Source organism: Panthera onca, chromosome D3 (genome assembly GCF_046562875.1).
Source record: "Panthera onca isolate mPanOnc1 chromosome D3, mPanOnc1 haplotype 2, whole genome shotgun sequence".
Taxonomy (NCBI): Eukaryota; Metazoa; Chordata; class Mammalia; order Carnivora; family Felidae; genus Panthera; species Panthera onca.
This window is the reverse complement of record NC_138350.1, coordinates 67,368,970-67,396,737: the sequence shown is the minus strand read 5'-3', so window position 1 is coordinate 67,396,737 and position 27,768 is coordinate 67,368,970. Positions and strand designations below refer to the sequence as shown.

The 27,768-nt window shown below is 51.7% G+C and overlaps 1 protein-coding gene across 3 annotated transcripts in view; it reads left to right on the top strand.

Annotated features, from left to right (window-relative positions):
- Positions 1 to 27,768, top strand: part of ZBTB7C (zinc finger and BTB domain containing 7C) — a 350,726-nt gene that overhangs the window by 52,271 nt on the left and 270,687 nt on the right. For 2 of the 3 annotated variants that reach the window (XM_060613794.3, XM_060613792.3), the window contains exon 2: positions 17,525 to 17,752. The gene's annotated coding sequence lies outside the window, so the exon portion shown is untranslated. Of the gene's footprint in view, positions 1 to 15,495; positions 15,690 to 17,524; positions 17,753 to 27,768 lie in introns of all 3 variants that reach the window. The other variant, XM_060613793.3, reaches the window with a different exon arrangement.

Below are 27,768 nucleotides of genomic sequence, written 5' to 3'. Positions count from 1 at the left end.
TCCAGGTTGCAGCATGAGCCCTCCCGTGCTGGCAGCACGGTGGCACCATTCGAGGTGGTGGCCCCTGCATCAGCTTGAGCCCTGAGTGACTGCCACAGGCACCGCACATGGCTGGTCATGGCTACTGTGACACAACCTAGCCCCTCCTGGCCGGCACAGAAATGGATTCCATGTAAAATATGCAAATGAAAAGGTTGGCGTGTCAGCGGACACGTACCGTGGACGTGAAATACACTTGTGTGTCTTCGGGCCCCGAGATTTCGGAGCTGTTTGTTTTACCAGCCTACCTGATGAACAGCGGGGAGGTGGGGAGGGCCTGATCGGGGGTCGGGTGGAGCAAAGTCTGAGTATCGATGAGAATTTCCTGGGGCCCCCCAAAAGCTCCTCGTGTTGGCAGTCACCTTCTGTGTCACTGGGAAAGGCCAGGCCCGTTTACTGCACTGCCTGGGGCACCTGGTGAGGATTCCCCGGACCCTGTGACCCACAGACCGAACAGGCTTGTTTTCCTCAGAGCTTTTCTTTGTCTCTGTTTCACTGTCACCTCTTCTATGTGTCAGCATCAGGGCTCTTGAGAGGCAGAGGTGAGAAAGCGTGAGCTCCGTGTCCCGTTTCCCAGCTGTGTTGCTCCGGGGTGGGGGTGGGGGTTGGCTCTGAGCGGAATCAACAAGAAGGCGAAGTTTGTCCTTGTGACACTACCCCGGTCCCCACCCAGCCTCTGCCCCCCGTCGCTCTGGCCCCTTCTCCACCTGTTTTGCAGGTGGCTGTTTGCCTCACATCAGAATGTATCCATTCTCCCTCCCCTGTGGGACAGACCTTTGAGTGTGTTTTAAGGTGACAATCTGGTGATTTGGTAGATTAATCTCTGTGCATGTGCTAATGGAAGACTAGGGGGACTGTTCCTTCCTCAGACGGTTATTGAGGCTGCTATGTGCCCAGCACTGAGCCCTAAGGACTAAGCGGGGTGGGTTGTGACTAATGGCCTGGCTCTGCCTCCAGGCCCTTGCGGTTCAGTGGGGGAGGGGCGGGGCTGAGCCGGCAGTGTTTAGAAATGTGGTGCAGGGTGATGTATGTTAGGACTCTGGGTGGGATCCAGGCTGTGAGTGCTGTGGAGGCCGAGACAGGGAGACTGGTGCTCTGTGGTCGGGAATAGTCGGGGAACGCCAAGTCACAGCCCTGGGCCTCAGTTTCCCCATCTGACAAATAAGGAATGTGGACTCACTGACTGCTTTGCAGCTTGCCGATGATAAGAGTTAACAGAGGGGCGCCTGGGTGGCTTAGTGGGTTAGGCATCCGACTTCGGCTCAGGTCACGATCTCGCGGCTCGTGAGTTCAAGCCCCACGTTGGGCTTGCCGCTGTCAGCCCAGAGCCCACTTCAGCTCCTTTGCCCCTCTTTCTCTGCCCCTCCCCTGCTGGTACTCTCTCAAAAATAAATTTTAAAAATTAAGGAAAAAAAAAAAAGAGTTACCAGAGGAGGATTCAACACCAGGATTCCCGGGCCCCTCCTACAGATCCAGATCCTGTGAGTCCGGAGTGGGGGCTGGGAACTGCCCCCACTCCCAGTTCTGCCTCAGGAGACGGGACACTGTGGGCTTAGCCTGGGCTTGGAACGGTGTGGGAACTTGGAGCGGGGGGGGAGGGGGTCTTTGAGATGGCCAAGCACTTGGTAGGGACACTGGGAGACAGGGACCGTGTTATACTCCAGCTGCTTGCTGAGCAAGAGCATGGCGAGGATAGTGGGACCAGAGAGCCCTTGGGAGGAGAGCTGGAGGCCGCCTGGCTGCTGGAGGACACATTTTGTGTTCAGCCTTAGCACGGTGTAGATAAGGCTTCGGGCTGCTGGGAAGGCCTTCTGAGCAGATTCACTTCGTGATTCTTCAGAGCAACCACAAGAGCCGGGTCTCCACGAGAGACCAGTGCCATGGGCGGCCTCCACTGGACCTGCTCCCTTCTTCTCTGGAAAAGCCTGCTGATCAATTCAGCAGGCCCAGCAGGGAGGCTGAGGATCCTGTACCTCGGTGGTTCTCACACTTCCTGTGTGTCACAATTGCCTGCAGCTTCTAAAAAGGGTGCCGGGGCCCACCTCCAGAGTGTCTGATTCCAGAGTTTGGGAGGGCGGCAGTGGGCAGGGCATTTGCATTCCTAAGAGGTTGCCAGGGGCTGCGCTGCCCTGGTCCCCGGGCCACGCTTGGAAAGCCAGTGCCAGATTCTCAGCCCGCTAGCCCGGGTGTGGGGGTGGTTTCTACAGACTCAGGACCCAGTCGGAAGGCGCGAAGGCTTTGTAGGAGCAGGCCCCGTGGAAGGCCTGAGATGCTTCAGTGAGGAGCTCAGACTTCCTTCCACGATGAACTGGGAACAAATCAACAGCAGCTTGGCTCCCCAAAGCAGACATCTGGAAATGGACTGTTTTACATTTTGAAAAACAGATTTGCAGTAGTAGCTCATGGCCCGTCCGTGTGGCACGATCTCAAGGCTGCACCTCAGGGATGTCTCTGTTGTTACCTCTCCCCCACCAGCCTATTTCTCCCCCACAGTTCTCGAAATTTCACCGTTAAAGATTATATCCTTGTGTTCAAAAATACCACCCCTCTCCAAAAGGCTCATGTTAGGAACCAGAAATGCCCAAGACGGAGAGAAACTCACCTGCGTGTCCCCTGCTTGGTCCCCTTAGAGCAGATTTACAAGTCAGTCTTCTCTCCAGGCACCAGTGGGCAGGAGACCCAGGACAGATAGACTTGGATATATCTGGAGGCAGGGGGGCCGTGTGAAGGCTAGGTGTCCTCTGTTGCATCAGAGAGAAAGCAGGAGGCACAGTGGACATAGGGCAAGCCCTCTGAGACTGGTCAACAAGAACGTTCTGGCTGGTGTGAGGCCAGAGGGGCCTGGATGCCTATGACATAGGGGGGCATCAGCGTGCATGGGGGCTCACCATAGCTCGGCCCATCTCCATTCATTTCTGTGGAACACAGACGGGAGCGTACTGCTCTGTTTCTGACCAACCCCCCCATACCAGCCTTCTCCTTTTCCGGCTTAACTGGCTAACAGGTTGGAATTGGTGCTAGATTTGCAGTCAGGAGGCAGGAAATAGCTGTGCCTCTCAAGCCGTGTTCCCAAGTCCATTAGATACGTGTGCTCTGCAAACCGTGTGGGAAGAGGAACGCCATCGTAATTGTATTTGGGGGTGATGAATGACAGCTCGCTCTCGGGTGAGTCCTTCAGCCCGGTGATTAATCACCTTCTTGTTTGCCCATTGCAAAGTCAAGTTTTCCCGTATCCGGTGGTCTCTGAAAGGGAGAACAGGGTCTACAGGGCACACAACGTTCCAACAGAAAACTGTGGTGAGCCAAGTCGTTAATTGTGTTCGTGTTGAGATGGGTTATGTCAGCCTAAAACACCTGTTTGTGTAAATGGGCCTTGTAGAGAGACGGCGTTTTGCCCGCAGGTGTGAATCACACAGGTGTATTTCTAGGCAACCCTGCCCCAGACACTGCTGTCGTAGGATGACGGTATCTGAGAAGCGGGAGTCTGATTTCTGCTATCAACTGAATGTGTTTTGTTCCACAGAATTCACGGGGGGGGGGGGGGGGAGGAAAAGTTGGGAGGCCCAGGAGGTGGCTTGGAGTGCCAATAAAGCCTTTTGGGGGTGGGGGTGGAATAAGAGGCCCAGCACGGGGCCTCTGTCTCCACCTCTCCCACCCGTGCTGTGAAGGAAAAGGCAAGGGTGGTCCTTGGGCCTGACCCCTTCTAGGCCGTGCGATGGCTGTGGGCAGGGCATGTAACATGCTGTTCCTCTGTGCTGACACTGAGCTGCAGTTATCAGGGGTCACTGAGAAGATATGCAAAGAGCTAGGAGCCAGTGGATCCCTCTCTGTATAGGCCAGCCCCGCCCAGCAATCCCTATTGTCACAAAGGGCCGCTGCCCTTCTAGAAGAACCTGAGTGCATTTTCCTTGAAATGCCTAGATTAGGGTCACTGCATGGTTTTAACATCAAAGATATGAGGAATTAGAGGAAATTGGGAGATGGGAGCTCTCCTACAGCCCCAGAGTGGGTCAGAGGCTGAGCCCAGGATGCAGCCCAGATAAAGACTCTGCCCACCTACCCCCCACCCCCCCTAACACTGCTGGTTACAAAGAGCCTGGGGAAGCTCCTTTGTCAATCAACAAATCTGGGGAAAGGGAAGGATTGAAAAGGAGTAAGGTTTTCTGCACAGCTAAAAGCTGTGGTTTTAGGCAATGCTGGTGCATCTTGATGTGGTAAACAGAACATTCCATTTGGAGTTAGAAGACCTGGAGACGGCTGTCAGCTCAGCCCCTTTGTTACCTGGGTGATTTGGGACTTGAGCTGTCCGCACCTCAGTTTTCGCATCTGTAAATCGGGTGTGACTGCCCTTACTTGTCCCAGGGATGCTTTGAGGATCAGGAGATACCGCACGGGAAGCTCTACGCAGACTGTAAGACGCAGCAAAAGCAAAGGATTATCATTGTAATCATTTCTATTTACATATTGCTTGTAGAATCCCAGAGAACTTCCTCATCTTGTCTCTTACTGTGCAGCAGGGCCCTAGATCTAGCCTTCCCACTCGCATGCCCCTCCCCTAGCTGGCTGAGGAGCCAAAGAGGACCACTCAGCGACAGTGAAACTCCTCTTGGGGGTGGGGATTTCCTCAAGGTGATGCTTCCACTGAAAAGAGTGCCTCAAACAGTGGGCCTTTGGGGCCGGGCTGGCATTTCAGTCCAGGAAGCCCTGTCGCAACCCGTCACCTAACACGGGGATCGGATGCCCCAGAGCCTACATCAATGGCTGGCACTCACTAGGGCTGTGAACGTTTGTGTAGGTTGGTGGGTGGCATCGTTAGGGGAGGTAGCTATGCTGACTTCTCCTGGGGCTCAGTTTCATTCACTCATCAAGCAAGTGTTGAGAACTTAGTGGGGATCAAACACTGTGGGGGTTCTGCCTCAGAATGCTCACAGTCCGTAGATGCCGAGACAGTTGGACAGACAAGGTTCCACTTCAGGGTCAGAAGCACTCTAGGAACGTGCTTTGGGGCGCCTGCTGAATCCTGGCCGGTGGCCTCCCGGAAGAGAGGGACCCTTGAGCTGAACCTAGAAGGCCAAGTAGAGGTTGGATAGAGGTGAGGAGGCAGGCTGGGCAGAGGGCATAACACCTCTACTTCTTGCCCCTCTGGCCAGGCAGGGCCCCTGAGGCTCACCTGTAGAGACTTAGATCTCTGCTCTCTCCCCTCCGGTCTCCCCTGTGCTCTGCCAGAGAGCAGTCTCCCAGCGTGTAGGATTCTGGGTCCTGGGCCAGAGCCTGAGCTTGCTCTGTCGGGTGGAGGGGTGGGGGGGGGGGGGCAAGGCCAGGCTGGTGGGAGGAATGGGTACTTCGGGGACCCCCCTGATTCGGCAACTGCTGCTGTGAAATCTTAATCACTCTGATCAAAGGTTTCATGTTTTCCGGAATAAGTGATTTCACTTATCTTTTAGATCGCATTTGACTTCAGCACATAAAAGGCTCATTCAATTTGAAGCAACATCTCCACCAGGAATGGATTAACAGCAAGAAAACGGTTCTTTCTTACCACGGGTACAGCTGGGACTTTGGAAACCCAAATCGCTTGTAATCTCCTCTTGGAGCACATGTGGAGAGTCCCTCCTATAGACGGTGTTAATATGCTGTCCCCCCTGGGGAAACCTGTTGTCTCTCAACCTGCGGGATGTCCATGCAGGAGGAGCAGTTTGGCTCTTCAAGAGGCACAAAGCCACTGCTCTTTTGAATCCTTTGAACTTGAGCCCTCCCTTCGCTGGCTGCTGGCTTCACCCTCCTCTCTGGTCCAGCCCCCGTTACTAAGAGTCCAGGTGCTTGGGAGCAGTGGTGATCCCCAAAGGCTTCCTGAGTCTCTCCCTGGAGTGAGCACTGTGGGAACACGGAGGGAACGTAAGCCTCGACATCCCTGCTGCAATGAGCTCACTCCTACAGCGGACAGGGGGAGGGAGCCTATGTGTAAATTGGTTCAGCTCTACGGAGGGCAAGTCAACAGTAGCTGTGAAATTTCAATGCACACGTCCTTTGACCAAGAATTCCGCTTCTATCCTGCAGGTCTAGGTACAGATAGGAAAGGGCATATGTGCAAGGCTGTTCATTGCAGGGCTGTTTGTAAGAGCCGGGGATTAGCACAAATATAAATGTTAGCGGGAGATGGGGTTCATCAGTTATAGTGCAGCCTTGTGGTGGACTAGTATGCGGTCATAAAAAAGAAGAAGGGTGCTTTTGTATACCGACCCGGGATGATGTCACAGGTATTATGACAAGAACAAGATGCAGAACAGTACGGGGGTGTGGTACTGCTGGGGTAAACAAAGGGTAAAAATTACAACATGTATAGTCTCATGGGCATAAAGTCTCATGGGATAGAAACACAAGGAAATATTAACAGGAGCCTCACACGGGAAAAAACGTGGTCCCTGCCCCAGAGGCCTCCTGGGAAGTTTTGCAGTATCTCCACTTCCCTTTAAAACTGGCTTCCAGGATATGTGCACTGTGTCCCCCGCCCCCAACATTGGCCTGTCGGGCATGGCATTTCTAGGACCTTTGCCACCTGGGGCCCCAGCGGGCACGACTTGCCCTCATTCTCCTGCTTGTGGCCAGCAGCCTGCCTTGAACACCTCTTGAGAATGTGGGTTCTGCTCTGAACATCCCTCCTAAAGCGCTTAGGGTGGACACCGTTCATTTGGGCAGCGCTCAAGGACTCGGTGACCCTGGCCCTCTGCTCTGGGAGGTGTGTGTCCCACCTCCCCTCATGAGACCCCTACACCCCCTCAGGCAGGGGTCCGCTGTGGTTTACTGTCCACTCGTCATCTCAGTAGGGCCAAACGTATAGCAGGGACTCACTAAAAGCCTGTTGGATGGAAGCATATATGCGGCCCCTATAGTTTGCCCCGGGCAGTGCCGGGTAGGCATTAGGAAGGACGTGAGAAACAAACAAACATTGGAAACTCGGTTTTTGAGCCTAGTTTATAAAGAGGAAATCTATCATTGTTCTCTGCCATTTCCTTTGTCCATGGCCATTTCTATAGGAAATGAAGGCAAAAGGCTCCTCCTTTAGCCCTCCCTCCTCTGTCATGTATTGCCAGGGCGCTGCTACTCTTCCATTTGAAGGGGCCACCAAGCTGCAAATAGGTGCTTCTCAAGTCCTGCCAGCCGCCCTGCAGCCAGCACCACACCCAGAGCTGCACCGCGTCAGACTCAGCTGCCCTCCCCCTGCAGCTGTCTCCCCTCTCCTCCCTCCCTCCCCCAGCTTCCAGTGGCTTCATCTCTCAGCCTTCCCCTCCTGGCCAAGTGCGCTGTGTGTGTTTGACCGGAGGTGCAGAGTGCACAGCCAGGTGACACGTGTGCACGCTGTCACTCTTGGAAACCAGCCCTACCGGAGGGACTAATCCTGCGGCCCCGTCTCAGCCTCTGCACGAGACTTCGGAGCAGTGTTTTTATGCCGGGAGACAGCAGGGCCTCCTAGAACAAAGCAGCCTGGAGCCACTGGCCTTGCCCAGGGGAGGAACGGGGGTCTAGGGAAGTGTGGCAGCCAAGGGGCTCATAGCTAAGGTGTAAATGCAGACTCCCCATTTATGAGCTGTGTGACCTTGGATGCTTTCTCTTTCTGGGCCTCATTTTGCTGGTCTATAAAAATGGGAGTTGGTCTCAGACCTGGGATCACACTGGGACGTACAGAGTTGGGACCGAATTCTAACCAGAGCTCGCCTTCTGGTCTGGCTCATGTCGGCTCCGCGTATACACTTCTGCTGGTGAGACCAGCTGGCGAAGCAGAAGTAGGGGCCAGTTCAGGGGCGAGGTGCCCTGATAATTGACTTGACCTCTCCTTGGGAAATGCCTGGCTCCTGGCGGTTGTCATTATTTTGCAAAGTTTGTGCTATTTTACCATCTTGGCTCATCTTTTTGCCGCCATGCTGCTTCCCGGGCCAGATCCAGTGGGAATGTGGTTTTGCAGAGGCCCCCTCCTGACAGGCATCAGGGTGAAATCGCGGGTCAGGTCCGGACTGGTCAATCTGCCCTCACTGATGCCCCGGTTATCCATCACCCCACTTGTTCCCTAAGCTGCCTCCCCCGTGGGTCTCCCAGGCTGCCTCTGCCCCCATTCCCTGCCCTTTTTCTTGCTGACCTCAGTATTTTGCAAGCCGTCTCCCACCTTGGTCTCAAAGTGGCTTTGATGTTTCATCCCCAGAAGCTTCCCCCTCCCGGAGTGGGCAGCCTGGCTTTCCATCAAGGCTACCTTTCAGAACTATCCGTCACCAGGCTTGAAACTCCGAAATTCTCTTTTCCGACCATGACCTCCAGGCTCTCTGCTGGCGTCCCCTCGAGATTAGTGCTGTGGTGGGCTCCACTGTGCGCAGAACAGGACGTTCACATGTTCCGGAGGCATGTGCAGGGTGGATGATGAATACAGAGTTGACTGGTCAGTTGGGAGAAGAGGCTTCTGGAGGCCGGTGTGCAAAGGGGACACAAGAGCTTGCCGGGCGTAGTAACTGGCTCCCACCTGGGATGGAGGGGCAAAGGCAGAGGGGGCGTTGAGGCTTCACCCTACCTCACCCGGGAGAGGACGAGTGGGCACATGGATTGCTCTCCTAGCTGTCGCTGGTCTGGGGATGAGCTTGCATCGGACCTGATGCCTCCAGGTGGCTTCCTGGGGGAGGCAGGGAAAAGAAAGCCTAATTGGGGGACTTGTAGCATCCTTTTGGGAAGAAGCAAGGCAAAGGCACACTGAAGCTTGAGGATCGGTTTGGAGGAGGTGACATTATGGACATACAGAGTTGGGGTTAAATTCTAAACCTGAGCTCGCCTTCTAGTTTGGCCTGTGTAGGTAATAATGTTGGCAACCCTGACGGTCTAGTCTAAACCGGCATCTGGGAAAATCATCGAGTGAAGCAGAAACAAGTACCAGTTCAGGTGTGGGGCCAAGAAACAGACACTTCACGTATCCAGAGATCAGCCCGCCGTCACCCCTCCTATCCAGAACAAAGATCTCAAAGTGAGGGAGAAGTGTCTCTGGTCACTGAAAGTGGCTGAAGCCCTGGCTTCTTGTTCCTAAAAACCCCTCCACCTGACCCTTTACTCAGAGCCCCATGGTTGCCCAGCCCGAGAGGATTCTAAGCTGCACCTTAGAAGCAGAGAAGCTTCTTTAGGCAGCCATACCCAAACAGATAGCATGAGCTGTGGGAGCCTCCCTGTGGGAAGGGGCAGATAGACAAAGAGAGAAAAACCCACAGTGGGGACAGATCCCCCAGCACAGCAGAGAGCCTCCTGGAGATAACAGCTAACCATGAAGACAAGCTTACCTTACGTTACCTTACATACCTTACCTTGCAGCTCAGCCACCGCAAGTGCTTTCTGGAACAACGCTGGGGAGGGATGTACCCAACAAGTGTTAGATTTTATATCCTTTGCCACAAACGGAAGAGAAGTATATAAACGTTTAGAAAAATAATTTGTGCTGTAGCATTAAAACGAAACGCACTTTGTTGCTTGAAGGGGCAATGTTTTTCGTTGTCTAGAAAACCTTCGTATGTGAAATACCTCATCTGTGTTGCCAGATAAATGGTGATTTCTGTTTGCATCGTGGAGCGTTAGGAGCAAAAAAGACCACGAGATTCCACAGACCCACTGAAAAATGTGTATAGATGACGTAATTGAGGCTCAGAGATGGGAAGTGATTTGCCCAAGTTTCCAAGGCCAGTTGTTGTCAGAACTGGGCCTCCAACTTGGTCCGCTAGGGAGCCAAATGAATTCAGGGGCTGGGGAGCGGGCCTGGATTCAGACCCTGTGCCTCAGCCAGGAGCAGCCAGACCAGGGCTGGGACCTCCTCCCACCTCCCGGAGGTAAGAGCCAAGGTCTAGATGGGAGACTTGGGGAGGGGGGGACGGCTCGAACATCTGCCCAAGGACGAGTTGAAGAGACCCTACCCAGAATGGGATGTGCGCCCGGGTGGATGGAGGGGTGTTCCTGCCAGGATGCATGGGGCAGCCTGGGGGCGAGGAGCTGGAAGTGGTGTGGATGTGCCCAGTACATACGTGAGTCACAAGCATCCCTGGCTGGAGCGTTTGACTCCTGTTCTAGAACAGCCCACCTCCAGGTGGTCAGGAATTGGTTTGAGAGGCAGCTGATGGCCCTGACCTGGGAAACACAGAAGAAAATGCCCAGCCCACCTTGTCGCCTTGCAGGAGTCAGCTGCTAGAGTCTGGGTTTTGCTTTCTCCTTCCTGCAAGAGAGGCAGAGAGGGCTCCGAGCCTGGCCTGTCCAGTGCAGCCTCTTACTGAACAGCTATCTACAGACTTCCTATTTTTACTCTTAATAACCATAAGCCCGGGGTTACCAGGGTCCTCTTGTTGCTATAGTGAGAGGTGACAGCGCCAGCCTTCCAAAGCGCTGGACCCTTGGCTTAGAGGAATAACAGAATCTGGGTTGCTTTATTTTTGGGTTTGACTGAGAAGGTTTAACGCACCATTTTCCAGCCCTTGCAAGCAAATGGCTGTTTGTGCTCAAAATACACCAAACCTCAAGAACACAGAGTAACTGACGGTTTGGGGACGTGGGCAAATAAGAATAGGTAGAAGGTACTTTTTGAATTACAAAAATGGTAATAAAACTTCATTAAGAACACCTAGAAAACGACAAAGAAATGCATGTGGTTGCATTACTGTGTCACGGCCCTCGTGATCCTGAGTTGTAGCCTTACCAGCAGTTTTCTTAAATGTGCCTTTGGCAGAGTTAAAGACGTGGAGTGTATGTAGTTGGCAGTCTGCTCTTTCAATTAACATGGAGTAAGCATCTTTCTGTGTTCCTTCGTTATCTCAATCAGCATTATTTTGAACGTTTATTTATTTTTAAGACATGGAGAGACAGAGTGTGAGTGGAGAAGGGGCAGAAAGAGAGAGGGAGCCACAGAATCCGAAGCAGGCTCCAGGCTCCGAGCTGTCAGCACAGGGCCCGGCGAGGGGCTCGAACCCACCAGTCGTGAGATATTTTTAATCCGTCAGCCTGAACTGATGTCGGACGCTTAACCGACGGAGCCACCCAGGCGCCCCTCCATCAGCATTATTTTTTTTAATTTTTATGTTTATTTATCTTTGGGGTGGGGGTTGGTGAGGGGCAGAGAGAGAAGGAGACACAGAGTCCAAAGCAGGCTTCAGGCTCCGAGCTGTCAGCACGGAGCCTGACATGGGGCTGGAATCCATAAGCCGGGAGATCATCACCCGAGTCGAAGTCGGACGCTTAATTGACTGAGCCACGCAGGCACCCCTCAATCAGCATTATTTTTGTTTGGATAAGGTCATGTAATTTTGTAAAACGTTCTCCTACTTTTCCCCTTCAGTGGGTCTCTGGAATCCACACTTGGTCTCCATCGTGCCATCTCTGTCAAAATTTTATTCCTTTTTTTGAGTTGGATAATTTGTCTGCCTTGTCTCTGTCCCCTACACACACACACACACACACACACACACACACACACACACACACACGGATTTCCTCCACTTGACGGCCCTGCTAATCAAAGAGTGATCCCAGACCAGTGGCATGGGCATCCCATGGGAGCTTGTTAGAAATGCAGAATCTTAGACCACCCCCTCACCCCCCCACCCCGCCGGGACCTCCTGAATCAGAGTCTGCATCTGTATTTTGACAAGATCCCCAGGTGATTCATAAGCACATTAAAGCTTGAGAAGCACTGATCTGAAACCCATTTCTCCATGCCTCCAGGAAAGAATCCATGCTCCTGGCCAGGTGCACAACCTGCTGTGTGGAGACCACATGGGGAGGAGCTAGGGGGTGAATAAGGAAGGGCCAGATCAGCAGGATAACTACAGGTGGTGGGCCACCGTGGGCCAGGAACCCTAGAGAGGTTGGAGCGGCGAGACGGCGGGTGGGGGGTGGGGGCTGTGAAGGAAGTTCTAAATGGCAAGCCCATGGAAGATGCAACGCGGAAAACTGAGGGCCCCACTGGCTAGTAGAGGCAGGACTGCGGGCTGGGGCCACAGCAGTAGCTCACTCCAGTTTTACAGATGCAGAAGCCGAGGCACGGAGAAATTGAGTTGCTTGCCCAAGGCCACAAGCTATTAGGTGGTGGAAGTGGGGGTACAAACCTGATCCGGGGCCCAACCCTTAACTGCCCTGCGATGCAGGGTGGGGTGGACGATAGGAGAAAGAAGAGGCTAAAGGGATGTTAAGCTTCTACAGTGAGCTGGGTACTTTTTCACTTTATTATATTTAACATGCACACCCTCTTTGGAAGTGCACACCCTCTTACCCCATGTGACAGATGAGGAGGTCACTTTGCATCAGCGATAAGCAATTACCTGAGTTCACATAGTTGCTGACAGCTGAATGCAGGATTTGAACCCAGGACATTTTGGAGACCGAAGTGATGCTCTTTCTACCCTGCACTTCGTCATCAAGGTGTGGAGTCAGTCTCTTCTCTCAGAGTAGTTTCTCTCCTTGCTGCCCACTTCCCGCTTTTAAAACCCCATTTCTGCCCAGGGACACACTCCCCTTGCCCATTCTTGGTGGGGAGAAATCCACGGCAAGTCCTAGATGTTTTTCTTCAATACCTAAGGTTGGGAGATTCCAGGACTCGGAGGTACCTGGTTTATCATTTGATCCAGCTGGAAACTAAAGCCCAGAGAGCTCAAGTGACTTGCCTAAGGTCACACAGCCAGCTTGTTAGAGATCTGAGACCCTGACTCTGGATTCAGTGCTCCTTTCATGACTCAGAGTTGTATTTGTGCCTGTCGTCCTGGGTGCTGAGGGTCAGTGCACAGCCAAGCCGGTCAGCACCAGGCTGCTGGATTGCTAGAACAGTGCAAGTTCAGCTTTAAACTCAGCCTAGAGGGTGGAATGGATAAACTTTCATTAAAAGAAAAAACTAATAAAAATAATATCTGCTTATCGTTAAAAATGCAAGCAGTATGTCTAGAAGCACCTAAGAGCACCCCTTCCTGTCCCTCCCCAGCCTACTCCCCAGGGGTAACCACTTAGCGCTGTCTCCAACGGCTCCTTAATTTTCCTGCCAGCGGTTGGGTTTTGTAGGATCCACGCCACAGCAAGGCTATTTTTAACAAGCATCCCAGGCTTCAGGGGGTTGAGGAGAGGGGAAGAAAAAATATTCCATTTGTATATTTTTAATCCGTGCGCATTTGAGCAGGCAGTGGCTTTCCTGTGCCCACTGCCAAGGGTTGCGGGCAATTGATTAGACTTTCTGGATGCAGGGCAATCCTTTCTCTTCCCTTAACGAGGCTGGAAGGCCAGGGAGGGGTTCAGGCGATATTTCTAGGGCTGATGGCTGTCTCAGCTGGCTGCCTCCTGATCCTGCCTGCCTGCCCCCAGCCCTCTCCCTCCCAGCAGCCTCGAAAATCCTGGCTGGGTCTCCCAGGGCAGAAGAGGCCTGGGAACCTGACTCTCTGTGCCAGGCTCATATTTAGAAATGTCTCCAGCCAGAGGTTGGCCTGTGTCCCGCTTGGACTCTGGGCAGGGGGTGCGGTCACATGTGCTGCCTTCGAGTGGGCAGATTCTGAGTGGGCAACAGCCCGCTTTGAATATAAACACACTCCTTTTATGCCGAGGAGCTGGCATCTGAGCCTGTGTGCTTGGGCCCTGGACGGGGGCAAGGACTGGTAGCCGGATGGGCAATGGGGGAAGGGAAGAAAGATGTCATGGGCTTGACCTGGGCAAAATGGTGGTGGAGGAGGGGTCCCAGCTCTCTACCCCACGCACCGTACCCGCAATCCCACCCTCTGTTTTCTGTGCTCCTTCTCCACGTGGCTGGAGCACCGCCCCTGCCCCTTAGGGGGCCCACAGCCCCATGGGAGCCAGCCAGTGTCCTGACCTGGGCTCCCCTTTTTGCCTCTAGAGTTCCCCGCTCTGTTCAGGGGCAATCCTGGGGGGCAGCGTGAGCGGGGTGAGAGTCAGGCTGGATACGGGGCCGCCACCTGCCGCAGGGTCTTGCTCCAGCTCTCTGAGAGCAGCCCGCCCGTCAGCCTCTCCAGATGGAACGTGGAAAATGTGGCCCTGACAGCCTCATGCCTGAAGGCTCGCTCAGCACTGACCACAAAGGTTCTGGGATTTCTAGCCCACCCTGCTTTCTCTTCCATGTCAGCGCGTGAGAATGGGTGAATTAGATCAAGCGATCTTGGCCTTAAATGGTAGCCTCCCCGGGGGAACAGACATCATGCCCCAGCCCTGTAAAAACTCCCTTTGCTTTTAAAACAGGTCCTCTAAGGAGGGGCAACCTGGTTCATTCATCTCGCCTCACATATTTAACGAGCACCCTCGGAAGTGCAGACCCCGTACAGGTACCGGCCCCACAGTGCTGGTGGGGGCTTCAGGCTCTCCTTCCATCACACCTCTCCGCCCTTTGCAGGCCTGCCCTGGAGACCAAAGTGGCTTGCTCCACATCAGCCCTTCTGAGAGGAGGCTGCCTTCCTGCAGCCTAATCTTCAGAGAGAATCCACATGCAGAAGCAGGACTTTCCTCCTGCGGCCTGAAGCCAAGCCCCTGCCAAGTGCTCAAGCTCCTGGCTGGGGGCCCCCCACCTCTCCCTGTGCCATCCTCCCTCCCTCTCCCCACATCTCAGGGAAGAGGGCTCCAAGCAGTGGTCAAGAAGGCTGAGTAGATGTTTTCTTTGTTCCTCCCGGGAGCAACATGGTAAATATGCAATAACGGGGTGAACGAACAAGCAGATGAATAAGCACGTGAGCGAACGAACGAAGGAACACGCAGAGAAGCGGGCTCAGCTCCACAGGAACTTGGAATTCGGAGGAAAAGACCCAGGCGTGTAGAATGGTAGCGCTGTGGGACTGAAGGGGACCCTAGGGATTGGGCTCCCCGCCTTTGGATGGGAAAGGAAGTGCAGGCTCAGAGGCAGGAGGGGCTGCCGCGAGGCCTCAGAGACCGCGGAGGTCAGAGGATGGTGAAATTGCCCAGGGCGAGTGAGATCCGGAACCGCGTGCAAGGCTGCCCTACTTTCCGTCTGCCACTGCCCTAAGTGTCCCTCGTCCTTGGGAAAAATTGCCTTTTCATATGGTTGGGAGTGGACGGCACAATTTTTCTTCGAGGGTTAATTGTTTTGCTGACAGCACAGATAATTAGGAATGAGAATCCCGGAGTGAGGGCGACAGCACCATCTGCTGTGAATGTGGTTCAGCCCCACCTTGCAGGAGGGCCCGAGAGGCCTCCTCTCCTCGCCCTCCCTACCCCCAACAAGAATTGATGAGCTTTAGCTGTTTGCCTCTGGAGCTACAGCTGCCAGGTGACCATGCAGCCAGCAGGATAGGCCGGTGACTGGCTTCTAAGGGGTTCAGCGTGTTCTCCTTCCCCCATGGCGTTCCCTGCATGACGTAGGGCTCCCTTAAGAGCTCCAAGGTTGACTGAGGACCCACTGGGCTGCCTGGGACTCAGGGCTAATGCCAAGGGAATGATTTTCTGTTCTTCCCATAGCCTGATGTTTGGAGGTCTGGTCTGCTGTTGACTGGAGGTGGGCGTGTGGGTCTGCACTGAGCTACGTGGCTGTCGTTGGCGTTGGGGTAATCTTCCTGCCTACCTCTGTGGATTTGCCACCTATCCTGGGTTTCTAGGCCCCGTGGCCTGTGCTGCTTGCTCTGGAAGGAGTTGGCCCCGTCTTCTATTGCCAGGTAGGAATTTCCAAGTCGTGACGTTCTCCCTGTGCATAGAAGCAGAGAGCAGCTTTGGAATCAGGCAAGGAATTCCATTGTCTAGGGGCAGATCTTTCTTCATCTGGGTGGAGCATTATGGTTTTTCTTCCCATTTGTGTTATTTAGGAATATGTCACATATACAAAAGAACATACGAATGCCTATATGCTTTTTGAAGGTAATAATAGTAATTGCCTAGTTTGTTCAAAGGTGCTTTTAACCCCCAGTGATGCCTTGCCCAGAAATGTCTCGCAGGTGGGAGCTATAGACAGCCAGGTCCCCCCAGGAAGCTCAAGGTTGCCTGAGCCCCTACCCCACCCCCAGAAAGCTGTGGCTATTTATCACAGCCAATTTCCTCTTTGCCTGAGCTGTTCCCGTTAGCAAGGAGCCTGCACATTCCTGTCTTCCTGTTTATCACTGTTCCCTCTGTGCTTGCTCCTCCTAAACCCTCCTATCAGGGAAGAAACCAAAGGCATGACTGTTCTCTTCTCCCCATGCTACAGTAGCAGGCCAAGCATGCCTCTGTTCTCCTCCCCTTCCTACTCCTCTTGACCCACCATCCCCCTGAGGTGACAGGAAATTAACCTAGGACCAGGGAGCTTGCTGGAAAGAATGATAGTTGGGAGTCAGGAGTTGCTGTCTTGGCTCGTTTACTAACTTACTGTGTGACCTTTAGCAAGATTCTCAATGTCTCTGTGCTCTGTTTCCCCATCATCAAAATACCCCTTTATGTTGCTATTGTGAAACAAATAGGTCCAATGGATGTAAAAGCAGCTCGAAGGGTATTAGTCATTATACGTGTTGTAAGACATTGTCATCATCGTGCTTACAGAATTCATGGGACCTCATGTCCCTGCCTTCCTTTGCCACACTCATCCCTGTCCATGGTGCTACCCCTCACTGGTAGTGCTGGGTGCCCTGGTGGACGCTCTCCACCTGCCACAGCCTCTTCTTAGAAATGGGTTCACTGAGGCTCAGAGGAGCCCAAGGTCAGGGTGGAACTCAGGGTCACAGCCATCCTGGGTAACAGGAACGCTCTGCACCATTAGAAGCGGAGGCCATGATTGGTCAGAGGTACAGGGCTGTGGCTGGCATGGACCCAGTCTCCAGAGGTGAGCAGGCCTCCATGCTGAGTGGGGTAACTTCCAGCTGGGGCTTTCCCACCCCTTAGAGTGTGAGCTGTGGTCTTGGCTATGAGATGGGAACTCAGTGGAGCCAATCTGGGTCCCTCACTCAGTGAGGTTTGCATCCCCCCCCCCCCCCTTGTCTCTTGCTCTGAGCCCAAGGGCTAGGGAAGGAGGTTCATAATAAGCCACAGGTGGGTGGCCTTCCTGGATCCCCAAACCACAGTGCACTGGAAGCCTCACCCCAGGGGTGGTGGAATGTCCCTGGTAGACATGGCTGTATTCTTTGTGTATCTCAACATTGGAAGGAGAGCACCAAGTTCTCTCCTCTTTCCTGGGGCAATGAGGTGTTATGAGCTGAACTCTGAATAGTAGGTAGGATGAAGGGTGGGTCTTTCAGGCAGATAAAACAAAATATACAGAGGTAAGAAAATAGGAATGAAGGGTGTGTGTGTGTGTGTGTGTGTGTGTGTGTGTGTGTGTATGCACACTGAGGCCTGGGAGCAGGGCTGGTGGGCGGAACATGGGCAGTGAAGACCTGGCTGGGGTAAAATCTATATAATCACCAGGATCTGCAGGACCTAGGAATAAAGAGCAATAAGAGGATGGTTGGAAAGTTCTAGAACAGTTAAAACTTGGACATGTGTTTCTGGTCATGGGAGGCGACAGACGCCTCTGTTCTTATTGCAGATCCCCTCTGAAACAGCTGGGAGCTCAGAACGTGTTGCCACCTGTGAAGAGTGGGCCAGCCAGGAAAGCAAGAAGGGATGGAGTGGAGCCCCGCCAGGGCCTGAGGAGTGACCATAATCCACAACCACCGGATCTGGAGCCTCCAAGTCAGGAAGGCTACACAACCAGGGAGATTCAAGAAGAATCAATGCTTCGGCCCCCAGCGACATGTACACGGTGTAATGACAGGTAATGAACCTGGGGCTCATCTATCCTTTCTGAATGATGTGGCAGGTAGGAGAATACATCAGCCTGCAGTAGACATAAAATGTCAACCCTCGGAAAGATAACTATGCAAACAAAGTGCTGTAAGGCCTGATAAGATGATAGATGGGTGCTTTATAGTTATTAGTTTCTGCCCCGTGCACTTGCTAGAGCCGGGCACTGGAAGATTTAGCATCAGGTAGGTTCACTTCCTAGGCCTTATGGGAAGGCCTGATGCCTTTATAGATGGAGCACTGCTTGTTTGAAGAGCTCAAAGTAACAAATCAAGAAGTCATTATTCCCCACTGGCCCCTTGGGAAGCCAGGAGTTGATGCCAGTGGGGAAACAGAGGCAGTGAGGGGTGCAAGAGCACTTTCTTGTATTCAGGAAGCAGAGATACATGAGGGATAGATCTGGAGACCTCACTGGTTGGGGAGACTTCCTGATGGATTGAGATTTCTTCAATGATAGGGTGAGGCGATGGGTTGGTATTTTTTGTAGAAGAAAGGACAAGGGGATTTTTATGGCTCCCTCCATCCCTCCAAGGGTGCTAGATCAAGTAGCAGATGTCAAGGGTCCCTGGGGAAGGTCATGAGCAGGCGTCTGAGGAGCACAGGAGGGGGCTGGCAGATACCCTGGGAATCTCAACCAAGCAGTTGAGCCTGGGAAGTCAACCAAGCAGGAAGTATCAAACAGGTCTCCGGAGCCTAGAAGGTGGGGTTCTGAGGCTAGAAGGACAGGGAGCCAGTGGGATTGGAGACCCCAAAGCTGGTCTTTGCTCTATATGTCATACAGGGTAACACTCTGGCAACTTTCACCTTGGGGAAAACGGCAGTCTAGGGCAGAAGCAAAAATAGCTTAGGGCCTTGGGAAACTGATCAGAGCAGGGGGGGAGAAGGACCAATGGCCTGGGGCAGGAGGCCCAAGGAGGTGTGGCAAATTCCATTCCAGTGTGGGCCAGTGTCAGAATCCATAGGGTCAGGCCAAGGGGTGGGGAGGGGCAGAGTATTAGGACTTCTGGGTGGCCTTGTTCTAAATCAGGCGGAAAGAATAAGATGAGGAAGGAATTCAGAAAGCTGAGCCCAGCTCTAGGAAATGGGTCAGCCACAGGCACCAGGCAGGCCCAGGACTTAGCTCCTGTGTATATAAGGAAATAAAAGGGGGGTAAGCTCCAGGGAGCCCAGCAAGTATAGCCCAGCACAGCGGCCTGGGGCTGTGTCTCTGGATACTGGCGCTGCACTATTCACGTACCCTACCTCTCGGCGGGGAAGGAGGTCTGTGTATCTCAGACTTACCTGTGGACCTGGGCAGGGCTGACCCTGGAGGGCAGGTGATAGGGGCAGAAAAGGTTCAGCTTGCATGGTAGTATGTGAAGACTTTCATCATGTGTGTGGCCTCAGGAAAGGAGCGACAATATGCTTCCTGATCAAGTCAAGAAAGGGCAAAGGATCAGGTCTATGAGAAGGTTCTCAACCTATTTTAGCAATATTGCCGAGTACCTGTTGTGTCCTGGGTTAGGTGCCAGCAATGCAAAACTGTATGAGGCATCTCTGCCCCCAAGGGAGGGGGGTATGGGACATAGGAAAAAGAATGGCAGTGGGGACAGAGCCAAGACTCCAGGAGCCTCGGGCTCCCATCTTCAAGACAGGGACCATGCTTTCTCACTCACAGGCTGGTTGGGAGCATTAAATAAAATAAAACATGCAAAAACACTTAGCACAGCAGCTGGCACCATAATAAGTGATCAATACATTGAGTTTACTTCCATTACGCTGCTCTTGGAGGAGCTCACAGTCTGGCAAGGGTGGGAGCAGAGAAGCCCGGGAGAAACGCATCCTGATTCCCAGGGCTTCAGATTGCTCCAACGGGGTCTGAGGCATGGGCTCCGAAAACCTGGTTGTCAGAATTTGTCTGGCTGTGGAAGATATAGTTCCAGGTGGATCCAAACACTCAGAAATGGTGACTGTGTTCAAGTGCTTTGGCAGTTGCTGGGCCCACGGGTTCTGTATGGGTACCGAGTAGGATAGAGGGCAGGAAGGGCGGTGCCAGGGATTTACAGACGTGTTGAGAAGAGAAGAGCCTGGAGACATCATGCCTCCTCGGCTTCCAGGGCGGTTCCTGGGAGTGGGGCAGGGTGAGCTGGGTATAGAAACCAAGACTTGGGTCCTGCCGCAGGGCTGCCTAGGACAGCCTGAGCCACAGATGTAAGCCGCACACATGATTTTAAATTTTCTAGTAGCCACAGCAAGAAGGTAAACACAAGCAAGTGAAATTAATTATAATAATGCATCTCATTTGACTCAAAAGGCCCAAGTATTATCATTTCAACATGTAATCAATATGTAAATTACTAATGAGATACTTTACATTCTTCTTTTCATACAAAGTCTTTGAAGTCCAGAGTGTACTTGAGACTTACAAATACCCCTCAGTTTGGACTAGCTGCATTTCAGGGGCTCGGCAGCCACATATGGCTTGTGGCTACTGTACTGGACAGCTCAGATCTAGAATCTGGAATTTCTTGCCAAGGGGCACCCAGGGGCCAGGTGTATCTTGAGCTAAACGACAAGACTTACTATTATGTCCTCTTATGGCACATCTGTAACGTATCCCTGGGGAAATTAGCTTGAATAATCAGAGATGTCTTGAATCACTTTTTCTAGATGGTGATTTATGTTTTCTGGAACCAGCCCTGGTAATGGGTCCCCCCACCTGGTCTTAGGACCCCAGCATCCGCTGGTTCAAGGCTGACCTCAGGCAGTTCCTAAAACTCTCTGAGCTTCAGAGCCTTTGTTGAAACTGGCACTGATCATGTCTATCTTGCTGGGTAACTAGGAGGACTGGATACAATAATGAGTGATTACTCTGTGGCATTTGATGTCAAGAAGGGATCCATGTTATTTTCCTAAATCAAATGACAACCAATTTGCGTTCCCCTGTTGGCTAAGTCTGGCAAGTTTCCTAGCAGGCATTTCTGTAGTTCTGTCTGTTGTATGAGAACGATGAGGATTTGGAGATCAGGAAGAATGGGGTGGGAGGCGAGGCCTGGACCCCTGCCCACAGCGGCAGTGTCTATCTGTGGTCTCACCTTATCCGGATCTGTGTGGTCCTCTGGAGGAGGCAGGCTCTGCCGACAGCTTGTGCCCCAGTGTCAGCTCTGCCATAGGGAATGTTGGGGCCCCTAGGCCTTCATCTCTAGGGTTTGGACACCACCAAGGTGCTGTGTTCCAGTGGAGGGGGGGTTTCTGGCCTCTTCAGGACCCCTTCCCTGAGCGATCCCAGGCATCTTGGGACCCACCCCAGGGATCCTACCTCAAAAGCTGTATTTCCTTCAACGTCTCTGTCTCCATTCTTCCAGCTGTGGCCTTTGAGACAAAGACCCACCTCTACCTTATCACCCCCTGTTTTCCCCAGCCATAAAAATACGGATAACTCCCTCTGAGGGCAAGGGAACCCATTGCTACAGAGTATGGCTGCTCTTTCCAGGGGTGGGGAGTATTTTATGAACGACATCTGCTCTAGCCACTGGCCCCCAACCACCGCAGAACAGTGAGGTTTGGTGAGAGTCCTGCCACAGGGAAGGAGGTTTAAAGAGCGCGTCTGCAGGAAGACCCCATGTCCCCCTGGCCTCGTGTGGAAGGAGCAGGACGAGGAGGTGGAGGTCAGTGTCGGTGTCAGCTGCGCTGGGATCGTGCAAAGTCTACAGAACGAATGAGGGTCTCCAGGTCCGGGGACTGCAGCGGGGTCTTCAAGGCTGGGTCAACACTTGATTGTGGGTGGCGGGGTCAGCGGTGCTTTGAGGCTCACCGCGGCGGCCTGTGGGGCCCTGTGTTGCTGTCTCTCTAGACAGGGGGTCCTGTCCCCTGGAGCAGCTGGCTCCTGCTTCCTGCTGCTTCTGCTGGGGCCCGTGTTCTCAAAGCTGTCACGAATCAAAAAGGATCCTCCAAACCATTGTCACTGTGACTTAGCATCTATTTTAAGAGGTGACCCGTGGCACATTTGGAGGACAGCGGGGAGGAGGTTTCACAAAATCAAGCACATTTAGACAGAGAGGCAGCCATGGCCGTAAGTTCATTGGGTGACTCTGTTTATTGGGCCTCACCTTCCCCAGGCCTTAATGTTCCCATCTGTTAAATGGGCATGAGGAAGCCTACTATGGTGAGGCCAGGTACACATGCATTTGAAAAGTAAGAGGCACTCTGAATCATAACCACCAAGGATCTGAAAGTATTATGGCAGCACCCTTTTCCTCACTAACTCTATTCCTTAAAATTAGTCTCTCTCTTGCTTCCTGGGGACACACAGGGAATAGTTTCTGATATATCTTCCATGCAGTTTTGCAGCAGGGAGAGGAGGCAGGCAGCCACATTGCCCTTGACTGACAACCTTCATATGGGTATTTAACAATTTTAATTTTTCATGATTCCTCTGATAAAAATAGTGCCGACTAAAAACAAATACATTTGTATTTTCCATCTCCTTAATTAGTTTCTAATTTGGGGGTTCTTATTAGCCTAAAATCATCCCACTGAAATGGTCCTTGGATGGTAAAAAATGTGCAAACCACAATCAATTCTAGAGAGATCTTGGTATTTAATTATGCTGATTGGAGCACTAGAGACCCCTGGTAACATGAACCTCTCAGAATAAGCTTGATTTGTGTAATTTGGTTTTTAAAAATTTTGGATGCATATTTATCATATTCAACTATGTGTTCTTGTTCTCCTTGAGATTCGACTCATCTTGTAGGAGATGGGTGGAGGAATCCACGGGCTATTGAGACCCTGGGATTCCAGCTGAGTCCACGGAGTTGCTGGTGGGGCCCGGCCTGAAGGGAGCATGGGGTCCCCAGCTTGGCTGGCCATTTAAAGATGTCTTTTCTTAAAAAAAAAAAAAAAGGAAAGGTTAAGGGTCACACAGAGACAGCCTAAGAAACGGTACGCTGATAGAATTTGGGAGGCTGAGGGGTGCCTGGGTGGCTCAGTTGGTTAAGCGTCAGACTTCAACTCAGGTCATGATCTCGTGGTTTGCGAGTTTGAGCCCCGCGTCGGACTCTGTGCTCACAGCTCAGAGCCTGGAGCTACTTCTGTGTCTCCCTCTCTCTCTCTCTGCCCCTCCCCCGCTCGCTCGCGCTCTCTCTCTCTCTCTCTCTCTCAAAATAAGTAAACATTAAAAAAATTAGAAAAAAAAAAGAATTTTGGAGGTTGACGGTAGGAGAGACTCTCCCATGAAATCCTAGAAAGTGGGCAAGTCTCAATGTGTTAGAGATGTATCTAGAACCAAATTTTAGAATGTGATATAACTTGGGAGGCACTGGGAAGACCCAGTTGCTCAAAAAGTTGTCCAAACCCATGGGTTAATATTGGCTTTGCTAAAAGTCGGACAACCAGATATAATGTCATAGGAAGGACATGCACCGCCCGTGATATTTGCTTGCTGTAAAGCTGAACCGAAATCTGCTCAAGCCTGTAAATCTAACTACCGTTTTATACAGGAACTAGAGGAACACGCAAAGACACCATGGAAGGTGGCTTTGCCATCACCAAAGCCAGACCAAGACCTCAGGACAAATGCCCCCGTTTTGCCAATAGGATGAGGAGGGGGAGTTAAGGGGAGGTACAGGGGAAATTATGGCAGATTACTAGAGTCTCAAGAGTCTTAAGAGAGACACCAACCAAATGCACTCTGTGGGTCTGGTTTGAATCCTGATTTGGGGCCTACCTGCCACAGATGGACCAATCTGAGAGAATCAGTGACGTTAAGTCCAGGATGGATGTTGGATATCCAGGAGTTATTATTAATTTTTTTTAAGGCGTGTGATATTGTGGCAGCATTACATACTGAAGTATTTACAGATGACATAATAGGATATCTGGGATTTTCTCTAATATGATCCAGATAAAAAAAAGATGGAGCAAAAATAGCAGATTGTTGCATATCGTTGAAGCTGGTTTGGTGATTGGTGATGGGCAAGTAGGGATTTATTATGCTCTTCCATTTGTGCATATTTGGAAAGTTTAATAATGAAAAGTATAATAATAATAATAATGAGGAGAAGAAGGAGGAGAGGAGGAAGAGGATGAGGAAGAAGAAATGTCTTGACTAGTTGACTGAGCCCTGAAATTTCACCATTAGAGCTTCATTTGTTCAGCTTAAGCCTTCCTTTGTCCATAACATACAGCTTCTCCTGGGAGTGCGAGTCCCCCTTTAGGAAAGTAGCAGTGGGTCCGTAGAACGTTTTCTAGTGCAGGATACCACAGGGGTCTCATGCAAAAGAGTTCCAGGTAAGGTCAGTTTGGAGAAGGCTGTACTGAACTCAGTCCAAGCAGATTTCTTCAGAGCCTTGGTTATGCTAATAGACACTGTGCATCTTGGGTGAGGGTGGGCTATAGCAATGCAGTGTGCCCTCAATTATGTGCTTCAAAGGAGAGAGAAACCTCCAGCCCCTTCAGGGAAAATCAGACGAAGATCAGAAACCTGGGTTCCAGAGCTGTTTCTATTTACTAACTAGTCATCGGTTAATCACCTAAACTTGGTCTTCTTTTCTGTAACCTAAGCTTAGTATCACCTATCAGATATTTACAAGAATAGGAAAGAGCTTCATACGCAGTGTAAAGCCCAAGACCAAAGGTTAAATTGTGTGATTTTCATTTGGTGCCACTTTCTGAAACTCGGTCCATGAATGTTTGCTTGGAGGCTCGTGGCTCTGTATACAGGGTGTGGTACACATCACCTCAAGAAGGGACTGCTGTGGGTGTCACGTGCTCAAAAGATACAAAGGTAGTAAAAACAAGCTCTCTGCCCTTGGGGAGGTCACCATAAAACTGGGGAGGCAGTGAGAATAAATGGTGATGGGGACTAGCCAAGCCATCTAGCCCTCAGGGCAAATGAAAGGTTACAATTAAGAGGAAGATGGGAGCCCTCTTGGCTGGTTCGTGGCACTCAACCTGGGCCTTGAAGCTGCTGGAGATTTGCACGGGCCACCCCCTTGTTGGTTATGGATCACTCAGCTGGAATACTTCCCTGCCTCCAGCCTCCACACGCCCACATTCTGCAGCTGAGCACATAAACCTTGTTTGGATTATGGCGCTATCTCACGTGGGGGCCTAAGTCCTCCCCATCTGGAACAGGGGTCAGTGCTCCCCCTGCCTGGCCCTCCCAGCCACTCCCATCCTCTCCTCCACTCTGTCTCCACCTCTTGTTTCTGTCTTCCCACCGGAGCCCAGAAGAGCTGGGATTACTCATCCCATCCACACTCATCACTCCTGCCCTCTCTTTTAAGTTAAAAAAAAAAAGTATAAACCACAGAAACAAAGCAATAAATTATGAGTCAGAAACACCCAAGCCTTCATGTGGAAATGTTTATCACCTTCAGATCATTCCTTCGGGCAGTGAGAGAAGACAACCTGAGTGGGAATCGTGCGAAAGGTGGGCAGCGGTGGTTTAAGCAGAAGTGAAGGGATTTGAGGCACCCTTGGGAGCTGGCCTGGTTTCTGAGATGCAGAGAGCTGGCTGGGGGGCTTTGACTCCCCCCGTGGGGTGTGCATGCAGCTATTTGGGATGTGAATAGCAGTCAAGGGCACTTGTTAACAGAGAGCCCACGCTGCCCTTTAATCTGCACAGCAGAAATGAAAGAAAAGGAACCCAGAGAAGAACAGGGCTGGGGTGGGCACTTCAAATCAACAAGGAAGCCAGCTCTGTGCCACGCAAGGATTCAGAGACGTGTAGGACACATGCTGTGTCCTTAAGAGTCTGCGTGGGCAGAGCTCAGCCCATTCCTGGCACGTTTTAAGGCTCAGAAACCTGTTAGTACTGATATTTGGGGGAAGGACTTAGCCAGTGCCTGGCACATAGTTGCCCCTCTCCCCATGCCATGGCTTTCATAGCAACCACAGACCTCAGTTTGGGATCAGAGAGCCCTGCTCTTGAGTCCTGACCTCAGCACTTGGGCAGGTGACTTAGTCTTTCTGAGGCTCAGTGTCCTCTGGTATGAGATGGGGTAGCCGTGCCTTCTTCCCAGGATGGCTGGGAGGAGGAAATGAAATGATCCAGAAAGAATGATCCAGAATGGGCCCTCAACAACTTTTAGTTTTCATCTCTACCTCTTCGGCCACTGACAAGTAACAAGACATCTGACAAGTGACCCTGAGCCTTGGTCTCCTTATCTACTAAATGGAAATAATTAGATTACCCGCCCTGCGAACCTCACTTAACAATGAAGAGTGAGTTTAGTGGGCAATGTATGTAAAAACATTCAAGGAGTAGAAGGAGTTCAACATTTAAAAAATGTATTCGTGTGTGTATTCGTGTCACGTATTCACCTCTACAAACGCACACATGCAAACCATACTCCGAAGAACTCCCAGAGTGGCAAAATGTGTCCACAGCGTGGGGCAGGTGGTCTGGGAGGGAGGCAGGTAGCACCTGACTCGAAACTGGTTTGCCTCGTGCATTTTGGCTGGTTCACTTTCCCAGAGGCTGTTCGACCCACTTTTCTGGCCCGCCGCCCCACTCTGCTGGGATGTAGGAGAAGCACGTGGGGCCAGACCCAGCAGATCTGGCATCCAGCTCTGCCCCTGAAACTGCCCTATGTGACCCTGAGCAAGTTGGGTAACTGCTTCCTCAGACACAAAAATGAAGGCTAAAAACTGCCGGCCACAGGACATCAAGAGGATTCAACAGGACGATGAGTTAAAGCCTTTCTACGTTGTCAAGTGGTGACCGAATGGAAGAGGCCATCATCCTCATAACAGTCAGCCAGGCCTTCTGAGCCCAGTGGAACAAAAGATTTAATAACACTTGTTAATTGACTAATGTGCAGCCTGCTATTTCCCCTGCTTCTGGGGAGACAGTGGTGACTATTTTTCTATTAGAGACACTCCTTAAAGAAGCCTTCCCTGACCCTGATCCTCTGTTGTCTTTCTGAGTCAGAGGGTGTATCTTCCCCAGCCTTGACCGTTGGGGCTGAGATCAGCCATCCATTTACCCACTTATTCTAATTCACTTTATAACTCAGCACTCACTGTGGGCTTTGATTTACAGTTAATGGTTCATCTTTAAATGAACACTTGTCTGGAATCTTGCATCAGTCAAAGGTGGTGGTGTGGACCTGGCAGCCAGGTAATGAGGCCTGGAGTGCTAAGTCTATTTTTTTTGGCCAATATTTCCCCTGTTTCCCACTCTCAGCCACGTAACGAACCCTCCACAAATATGCACTCGTTTGATTTTAAGGCCACATTGTGTCGTGGAAAGAGCACAGGAATTGGTCGGGAGGTAGGAGCTCTGAGCCCAGCTTTGCTGTTAACTCACTTGCTGCATGATGCTAAGTAAGAAAATAGTGACCTCTCTGGGCCTCCGTTTGCCATCTTCCAGGAAGTGCAGGGTTGGGAGGGGAGGTCTTGCCCCGAGCCTCTGACTTAGCAAACCAGCCCAATGAAGTGTGTAATGAATGAGAGAGATCTATGTTCAGATTACAAAAATAATAACTGCTTCATCTAAGAAAAAAATTAGAAGTGTTTCACTGAGAAAGTGAAGGAAATTATAATAGTCCCCTCCCCACTCAGAGACAACCACTGTCAACAGTTCAGGGCATCATTACATGTGTATTGTCACCGTGGGTCTGGAAAATAGATCCAGATTGCCCCCAAATGGGATCAAGCTATATATTATGTTCTCCAGCTTGTGTTTTTACTTAATATATCTTGAAAAAAAAACTACTCATACACATCACTCTTGTTTTTTATAATATGGCTTTCTATAGTATGGATATAATTTATTAATAGACTAGAATTAATTTTGCTAATGGACATCTGGGTGGTGGCAGTGAATTGTAATTGATTTGATGGTCAGCCACCCCTCCTATTCCGGGAGCGGGTCAGAGAGGAGCCTGGGAAGGGAGAGCTCGTTTCTAGGACCGGAGCCACCGTCTTCAGCCGAAGGCACTGCTGCCCAGAACTGGGGACATTGACGGTCAAGCTGGGAACACAGTGAGGAGGGCCTGG